Raw genomic sequence first — 9895 nt, 5'->3', positions numbered from 1 at the left:
CAGACAGTATGAAATATAGGCAATGGGTAGGCACTCAAGGAAGATGATGAAGACTGTAAGAACAAAGTATCTTTCCAGGGTAAGGGACAGACAACACCACAGGTTGGTGATAAGATGGAGGAAGTTGGAGAGGAGAATGGAGGGCAGATTTCAGATCTAGCTTCTGGACATTTAGGGTGATGGCAGCTGCCCCAGACCTGGCTGCAAGCCTTGAGGAGATATTTCCAAATGTAATAAATTAATGTGGTCTCTGTCCTCTATGAGCTTTTACAACCTTAAAGCCTCAGCCTATGATACTATACCAAGTAGAGAGTCATAGCTCAGAAATTCAAGATATTAATTTAGGAAGGGTGTGTGAGACTTGAAGGAGATGTGTTCTATCAGACATGTTCTAACATTTAGCATAATTAACTGGGCTTGAGCCAGGACTTACTTATATGCATGTAGACTGCTATCTTCGGAAAATTCCCATTATGAGATCATATAACCTGATATCTGGGATTTCACTTTCTTGGTGAGTACTTCTCCACTTATGAAAAAGGAAGATAGCACTAGTTTAGAAGGTACATCTTTGTATTAGGACTTTTCTATCAATTTCCCAACTCTACCAATTGTTCTAGGTAACTTCCTGACAGTAGGAAATATGGACAACTATATAGTATCTCCTCCTGCCATACTAGAGGCACTATAGTAAGTGTAAAGACAGATAACACACAAAAGTACATTTACAGCTCATGATTCTTTGCTAATTTTCTTTTCAGTTGATGTATCCATAGGTGTGAGTGGGGTATTAAAGTCCCCTATTATAATTGTGGTACTGTGAATTCCCCCTTTTCTACTTCCTTGCATTTGCCTTGCATCTTGAGGTGCTCCTAAATGGCACAATGGACTAGTTACACCTAATTGTTATATATAGGCATTACACTCATTAGTAATGGAATCATGTTTTTTTCCAGTGCAATCCTGAGCCCACATCTTGGTCCCTGCACAAAAGCAGGCTGTATCCTTCCCATGTTCAAGCCCTGAGAAACATTCCTGAGCCCACATCTCTGTCACTGCACTGAACTAGGCTGGGTCCAGCACTTGCTCAACCCCCTGGAAAATACTCATGAGTCCACATCTCGGTCACTGCACTGAACCAGTCTAGGTTCTGCCCTAGTTAGTCCCCTGACACATACCTCTGAACCAACATCTCGGGCTCTGCCCTGAAGCAGGCTGGTCCTTCCCATGTTCAAGCCCCGACAAATGCTCCTGAGCCAAACTCTTGGTCACTGCACTGAACTAGGCTCGGTCCTACACTTGTTCATGACCCCGGCAAACACTGCTGCGCCCAAATCTCATGCCCTGCACATGATCCAGTCTGTGTCTTGCCCTTGTTAGATTCCCCCAACACATACATCTGAGCCCACATCTCAGTCCCCGCACTGAAGCAGGCTGAGTCCTGCCTTTGTTCAAGCCTCCGGCAAACAACCGTGAGCCCACAACTCGCTCCCTGCCCCTGAAATTAGGTTTGTCTTGCTCTTGTTCAATCCCCCAGAAAACACTCCTGATCCCACATCTCACTCCCTGCCCTGAACCCGCCAGGGTCCTGCCCTTGTTCAAGACCCCGACAAATACTCCTGAACCTACATCTTGGTTCATGCACTGAACCAGTCTAGGTCATGCCCTTGTTAGATCCACCAACACATACTGCTGAGCGCACATCTCAGTCCCTGCACTAAACTAGGCTGGGTCCTGCCCTTGTTTAAGACCCCAACAAACACTCCTGTATCCATATCACATCCCCGGCCCTGAACCAGTCTAGGTCATGCCCTTGTTAGATCCCCCAACACATACTCCTGAACCCACATCTCGGTCCCTGCACAAAAGCAGTCTGGGTCCTGCCCTTGTTGAAGACCCTGACAAACACTCCTGAGCCTGCATCTCAGTCCCTGCACTGAACTAGGCTGGGTCCTTCCCTTGTTCAAACCCCCGACAAACATTCCAGAGCCAACATCTCTGTCCATGCACTGAACCAGGATGGTTCCTGCTTTTGTTCAAGCCCCAGGCAAACAATCCTGAGCCGACACCTAGCTCCCTGACCCTGAACTAAGGTGTGTCCTCCCCTTGTTCAACTTCCTGCCCCCCAGGAAACACCCCTGATCCAACATCTCACTCCCTGCACTGAAGCCACCTGGGTCCTACCCTTGTTCAAAACCCTGACAAATACTCTGGAACTCACATGTCAGTCCCTGAACTGAAGCAGATGAGTCCTTGCCCATGTTCAAGCCACAACAAATACTCCTGAGCCCACATATCACTCACTACAATGAACTAGGCTGGGTCCTACACTTGTTGAAGACCCTGACAAACACTCCTGAGCCTGCATCTCAGTCCCTGCACTGAACTAGGCTGGGTCCTTCCCTTGTTCAAACCCCCGACAAACATTCCAGAGCCAACATCTCTGTCCATGCACTGAACCAGGATGGTTCCTGCTTTTGTTCAAGCCCCCGGCAAACAATCCTGAGCCGACACCTAGCTCCCTGACCCTGAACTAAGGTGTGTCCTCCCCTTGTTCAACTCCCTGCCCCCCAGGAAACACCCCTGATCCCACATCTCACTCCCTGCACTGAAGCCACCTGGGTCCTACCCTTGTTCAAAACCCTGACAAATACTCTGGAACCCACATGTCAGTCCCTGAACTGAAGCAGATGAGTCCTTGCCCATGTTCAAGCCACAACAAATACTCCTGAGCCCACATATCACTCACTACAATGAACTAGGCTGGGTCCTACACTTGTTCAAGACCCTGACAAACACTCCTGAGCCCACATCTCGGTCACTGCACTGAACGAATCTGCTGCTACCACTGCTAAGTCTCTTCAGTTGTGTCCGACCCTGTGCGACCCCATACATGGCAGCCCACCAGGCTCCCCCATCCCTGAGATTCTCAAGACAAGAACACTAGAGTGGGTTGCCATTTCCTTTTCCAATGCATGAGAGTGAAAAATGAAAGTGAAGTCCGTCAGTCGTGTCCAACTCTTAGTGACCCTGTGGACTGTAGCCCACCAGGCTCCTCCATCCATGGGATTTTCCAGGCAAGAGTACTGGAGTGGGGTGCCATTGACTTCTCCGACTGAACGAGTCTAGGTCCTGCCATTGTTCGATCCCCCAACACATACTCCTGAACCCACATCTCGGTTTCAGCACTGAACTAGGCTGGGTCCTGACCTTGTTCAAACCCCCAACAAACACTCCTGAGCGTGCATCGCGGTCCATGCACTGGGTCCTGCCCATGTTCAAATCCCCGACAAACACTCCTGAGCCAACATCTCCATCCCTGCACTGAATCAGGATGGTTTCTGCCTTTGTTCAAGCCCTGACAAACAATCCTGAGCCAACAACTCGCTCCCTGCCCCTGAACTAAGGTGAGTCCTCCCCTTGTTCAAACCCCCAGAAACACTACTGAGCCCTCATCTCACGCACAGCACTGAACCAGGCTGGGTCCAGACCTTGTCAAAACCCCCGGCAAAAACTCCTAAGCCCACATCTCAGTCCCTGCACTAAAATAGGCTGGGTCAAGCCCTTGTTCAAACCCCTGACAAACACTCTTGAGCCTGCATCACCGTCCCTGCACTGAACTAGGCTGTGTCCTGCACTTGTTCAAGACTCTGACAAACACTCCTGAGCCAACATCTTGGTTCCTGCACTGAACTAGGATAGTTCCAGCATTTGTTCAAGTCCCGGCAAACAATCCTGAGCTGACAACTCTCTCCCTGCCACTGAAGTAAGGTGTGTCCTCCCCTTGACCAATACCCCAGGCAACACTACGATCCCATATCTCACTCACTGCACTGAAGTTCGCTGGTCCCTGCCCTCATGCAAATCCCTGACAAACACTCCTGAGCCAACATCTCCATCCCTGCACTGAACTAGAATGGTTTCTACTTTGTTCAAGCCCCAAGAAAAACATCCTGAGCTGACAACTCGCTGCCTGCCCCTGAACTAAGGTGTGTCCTCCCCTTTTTCAATCCCTCTGGAAACACTCCTGTACCCGCATCTCACGCCCTGCCTTGAAGCCGCCCGGTTCCTGCCCTTATTCAAGACTTTGATAAATGCTCCTGAAACCACATTTTGGTCCCTGCACTGAAGCAGGTGGGTCCTGCCCACGTTGAAGGTCTAACAAACACTTCTGAGCCCATATCTCGCTCTCTACACTGAACTGGGCTGAGTCCTACACTTGTTCAGATTAGATCAGTCGCTCAGTCGTGTCCGGCTCTTTGCGAACCCATGAATCTCAGTATGCCAGGCCTCCCTGTCGAACACCAACACCCGGAGTTCACTGAGACTCACGTCCATCCAGTCAGTGATGCCATCCAGCCATCTCATCCTCTGTGGTCCCCTTCTCCTCCTGCTCCAATCCCTCCAAGCATCAGAGTCTTTTCCAATGAGTCAACTCTTCGCATGAGGTGGCCAAAGGACTGGAATTTCAGCTTTAGCATCATTCTTCCAAAGAAATTCCAGGGCTGATTTCCTTCAGAATGGACTGGTTGGATCTCCTTGCAGTCCAAGGGACTCTCAAGAGTCTTCTCCAACACCACAGTTCAAAAGCATCAATTCTTTGGCGCTCAGGCTTCTTCACAGTCCAACTCTCACATCCATACATGACTACAGGAAAAACCATAGCCTTGACTAGACGAAATTTTGTTGGCAATATAATGTCTCCGCTTTTGAATATGCTATTTAGGTTGGTCATAACTTTCCTTCCAAGGAGTAAGCATCTTTTAATATCGTGGCTGCAGTCACCATCTGCAGTGATTTGGAGCCCAGAAAAATAATGTTTGCCTCTGTTTCCACTGTTTCTTCATCTATTTCCCATGAAGTGATGGGGCTGGAGGCCATGATCTTCGTTTTCTGAATGTTGAGCTTTAAGCCAACTTTTTCACTCTCCACTTTTACTTTCATCAAGAGTCTTTTCAGTTTCTCTTCACTTTCTGCCACAAGGCTGGTGCCATCTGCATATCTGAGGTTATTAATATTTCTCCTGGCAATCTTGATTCCAGCTTGTGTTTCTTCCAGTCCAGCGTTTCTCATGATGTACTCTGCATGTAAGTTAAATAAACAGTGTGACGATATACAGCCTTCGCATATTCCTTTTCCTATTTGGAACCAGTCTGTTGTTCCATGTGCAGTTCTAACTGTTGCTTCCTGACCTGCATACACATTTCTCAAGAGGCAGATCAGGTGGTCTGGTATTCCCATCTCTTTCAGAATTTTCCACAGTTTATTGTGATCCACACACTTGTTCAAGACCCTGACAAACACTCCTGTGCCAATATCTTGTTCCCTGCACTGAACTAGGCTGGGTTCAGCACTTTCTGAAGTCCCCTGCAAATACCTCTGAGCCAACATCCTGGTCCCTGCACTGAAGCAGACGGGGTCCTGCCCTTTTTGAAACACCTGACAAACACTCCTGAGCCCACACATCAGAAACTGCACTGAACCAGGCCAGAAACTACACATGTTCAAGCCCCCAACCAACTGTTCTGGGCCTGCATCTGACTCAAAGGCTGGTTTCTGGTCTTATTTAAGCCCGCAGCAAGCAATCCTGAGCCCACAAATCGCTCCCTGTCCCTGATCTAAGGTGTGTGCTCCCCTTGTTCAATCCACCAGGAAACACTACTGAGCCTGCATCTCACTCACTGCCCTGAACAAGGGTGGGTCCCGCCAAAGTTCAAGCCATGACAAATACTGTTGTGCCAACATCCCAGTCTCTGCACCAAACCAGCTGTTTCCTGCCCATATCAACCATGGCAAACACTCCTAAGACCACATCTTGGTTCCTGCACTGATAGCGGCTGAGATCCTGGCCATATTCAAGCCTAGACAAACACTCCTGACCCCATTTCTCGCCCCTGAACTGAACTAGGCTGTGTCCTACACATGTTCAAGACCCTGACAAACACTTCTTGGCCTTCATCTGACTCTCAGGCTGATCTCCTTCACTACACTGAACTAGGCTGTGTCCAGCACTTGCTGAAACCCGTGGGAAACACTCCTGAGCCCATATCTGGGTCCCTTCTCTGAACCAGGCCAGGTCCTGCCCTTGTTCAAGCACTCAAAAAACACTCCTGAGCCCACATCTCGGTCCCTGCACTGATCGCGGCTGGATCCACCCCTTGTTCATCCCAACAGACACTCCTGAGGCCACATCTCAGTCGCTCCAATGAACCAGGCTGGGTCCTACCTTTGTTCAAGCCCCCAACAAACACTCTTGAGCCCACATCTCAGTCCTTGCACTGAATCAGGTGGGTCCTGCCCATATTCAAGCTCTTTGTAGAATGCATATATCATATATCAGGACTATAGGATGGCTGGCTTAGCTTGGTCCTCTTGCTGCTTCAGGCCCCACAGGCTTGTGTGATAGGGCAGGCTGGGATGTGTTCTCACATGGAGAACAGTACCACTTTGAAAGGGCCTCAATAGGGTAAATGGCAGACGTGCATGTCTCCGACACCGGTGAGTCATGGAACTTAAGGGGAACTGTCTTTAGAGTCTCCCTGGCAGGCATTCGAACAAGGTTCAGGGAGTTCCCTCATGCCAGCAGAGCGGGCCCCATTTCTCCCTCTGTGCAAAGTGTGGCCAAGCCACCTCAGGCCTGTGCAGTGTTCACATCTGTCCAGCGAGGGAGGGAGGGTCGCACGTCCAATTCTGCAGTTCAGCAGTGACCGCCCACTGTTGGCTCTCAAGGTTGAGAAAGCACTCTCCGAACGTGTGGACTAAAACCGTCTAATCTCCCATTGCTGCAACTCACTCAGGACGCGAAGGGCTTGCAAAGGATAAGCGTCTTTTCTGAGAGCTGCTGTCCAGAGAGTGGCAGACGGCAACAGCACTACTTAGAGAGACAGAGACACACAGACATCAGTGCCTGGTACACACACAGAAGGATTGTCCAGAACAGTGCTATGCCGGAAGCAAAGATAGAGAGACAAAGAGCGAGCTCTGCACCCTAAACCTCTGGCCTCCCTGAACAGTGGAGATCAATGGTAGCAAATGTTGCGGTTTTTCCCTACTCCCCTAGTATCAGGACAGCAACAGGCTCTCTGTCCCATGAAGAAAAGTATCCAGCCACTTGGCACCCCTGCATATCCTTTGGATAGTCAGGGAGAGCTCCCAGCTATTGCCTGTCCCAGGGGACACAGGAGGGTATTGTTTGGATTGTGGAGCAGGAACCCGTGGTTGGAATTTCCAGGGCCAGGTCAATGACAGCACCTGGGGCTACCCCAGCCACATGCAAAACCCTCTACAATCCTGGTGCAGAATCTGGCCATGTGGGGGCACTGGAGCACAGGAACCGCAGAAGATGCCCTCCGGTCTAGGGGCATGTCCATAAGGGTGCCGCCCACTACCCTCTCCGCCCTTGGTCTAGATTTGGGCAAGGAGCCTGTGCTTGGCTCACAGCCTAGGCTCCTGCCTGTTTTCCGCTGATGTCCCAGGGCCCGTTCACCCTGGCCTGGGCTGTCCGGCACCCCTTTCCTTGGCCTCACGCCACCCCCAACACACCACTCCCCACCTCCCGACCATCCCCCTCACTCCCCGCCCCCAAAGAGCTAGTGGGTCCCACAGGTTCACTGCAGCCTGGGCCACCATTATGCACCATTCTCTGTGCTGTTATATCGTGTCCCTTCACATCTGCCCCAGCTTGGGCCAAGAGGAGCGTGAGAGGCGATCAAAGGAAGGTGGGAGCGTCCTGGGACCCTTAGCTGTGAGCCCCAGTACTCAGGGAGAAGCCCCCACCCCTCATCCCGCGACCTGCCATCCTGATGCTGTGCGCAGCTGGAACCTTGCAACCACCAGTTGTCACGCCAAGTGAAGAGGCCATCCTCTTTAGGGTGGAGGCAGTGCAAGACAGCGAGACCCTGGTGGACGGAGACGTGGCAGGGATCCGGCGGGAGTTCCGGCTGTTTGCAGAAGACATCATGGAAGAGGTGGAGGTTGTGGCAGATGAGGAGCAGAAACAGTGGTCCTCCCAGGAGCTGGAGGAGAAGACGGTGGAGGAGCAGGGCCAGGACAGGCCGGGAGGTCCGAGTGAGCACCAGGCGCTAGATGTCCTGAAGGCACTGGCCGCCCTGCAGGTGGAACTGAGCTCTGAGTGTGAGCAAAACCACAGGGCCTACCATCAGAGGAGGAAGCATCACTTGGCTTGGGGGAGTGCCATCATCCAGGGCATCCCTGGCTTCTGGGCCAAAACTGTATCCTTTCCGCTGCTCCTTTGGGTCCACTGCTCATGAGGAGGAGGAGAAGGGGCAGGAGCAGGAGGAGGGGGAGGGGGCGAGGGCACAGGAAGGGCGCTGGAAGCCCCTGAAGAAAATGTGGTCCTGGGCAATTGGCAAGCTCCAAAGGCCCAGCAGAGTACGGTCTGGGCAGGGCTACAGATGTACGTGTTGCAGCCATGCCTTTGAGTGTCTCCTTCAGGCCTGCATCTGAGGAGGAGCAGCACCTGAGGCCTCCAAGTCAGGAATGACCAGAGATGGTACACAAGAGCAGCATCTGCACAGCTATTGCTGTAAATGTGGGTGATCCTGGCATATAGCTGAGACATGTGAGTCATTCACATACACACACAACACACACACACGTACACACACACACACACACACACACAACCCCTTTGCTTTCAAACACGGATTGTCACAGGACTGCAAATCTGACCATGTAAGCAGTGACATGCCACTACCAAGCATACACAGGTCTGGAGGAGAACAGTAGCTGTCAGAAACCAGTCCCTGCTCGGAGAATGCAGACCACCTCAGACGCACACCACCACAAGGGGCCCAGAGCCATGAGCGTGTCTGATGGTATGGCAAAGCCTGATGACATCAGGGGTGGCCAGGTAACAGGCAGTGCCCAGCTCCTTGCAGATGCCTTTTCCAATATCTTTGTTCCACCCCAGACTAGGACTGATGCTCCTGGCTCTTCTTGGCCTGGCATGTAGCTCCCTGAATGGCTCCTTGACCTAAAGCAGATTATGAGCCACCCTCAAGTTTCCGTCATGATCAGCGACCAAGATCAAGACTTTCTCGACTACATGATCGACTTGAAGATCAGTGAGGAAGACTGAGGAAGGATGGGTATGGGACCTGGCAGGGAGTGGGAAGATCCTGTTAGCCATGTTCCTGCACTGTGAGACTTTGGAGAGGAGTCATGGACGCTGTTAATGCCTGCCTGGGAGGCAAGCTGAGGCCCCTAGAAGTTTGCACCTTTTCCCTCCTCCCTATCCTGGCAGGTGCAGGTGCGGAGCCATCTGCAGTCCCACTGCAAGCTGATCTTTTCCTTTCAGGACAACCCCTACTTCTTGAACACCATGATCATTAAGGAGTATTACCTTGACATCACTGGTAACACGTGGCTCCCAGGGTGATGAGTGTGGGTGTGCAAGCATGTAGATGATCCACCTGTGGAGTCCACCCCAGTCTCCCCTGTCTTTCCGCAGGGAACAGGGCATGTCATTCCACTCCAGTCCACTGGTTCTGGGACTTTGAATGGGCATCCCCCAGCCACAGTCTGGACACCAGGAGCCTTAATTTTCTCAACTGGCTGTCAGGCCACAATGGCCCAGAATTGAACACGATTGCTGATGTGGGGTTGCTTTGGGCCTGCACACAGGTGATGATTAATGTTGGAGTTCTTGGCTGCTCATGGGAGGGTTCAGGGCCTGGTCAGCCCTGGGTTGACCTTGCTCGTGTTGCCAGCAGCTCATCAGCAATGACATGTGGGACAATCCCCTGAAGTACTACCTCGGGGAGGATGATTCTTCCATCAGAGATAACTGACAGAAACACATGTGGTGAGGCGGTCAGGAGATAGGCCCTGAGGGACAGCCTTATCGTAGCTGGGACACTATCCTTTCCCAAAT

This window comes from Bos taurus, chromosome Y, assembly GCF_002263795.3.
Source record: "Bos taurus isolate L1 Dominette 01449 registration number 42190680 breed Hereford chromosome Y, ARS-UCD2.0, whole genome shotgun sequence".
NCBI classification, from domain to species: domain Eukaryota; kingdom Metazoa; phylum Chordata; class Mammalia; order Artiodactyla; family Bovidae; genus Bos; species Bos taurus.
This window is presented reverse-complemented; position numbering follows the sequence as displayed.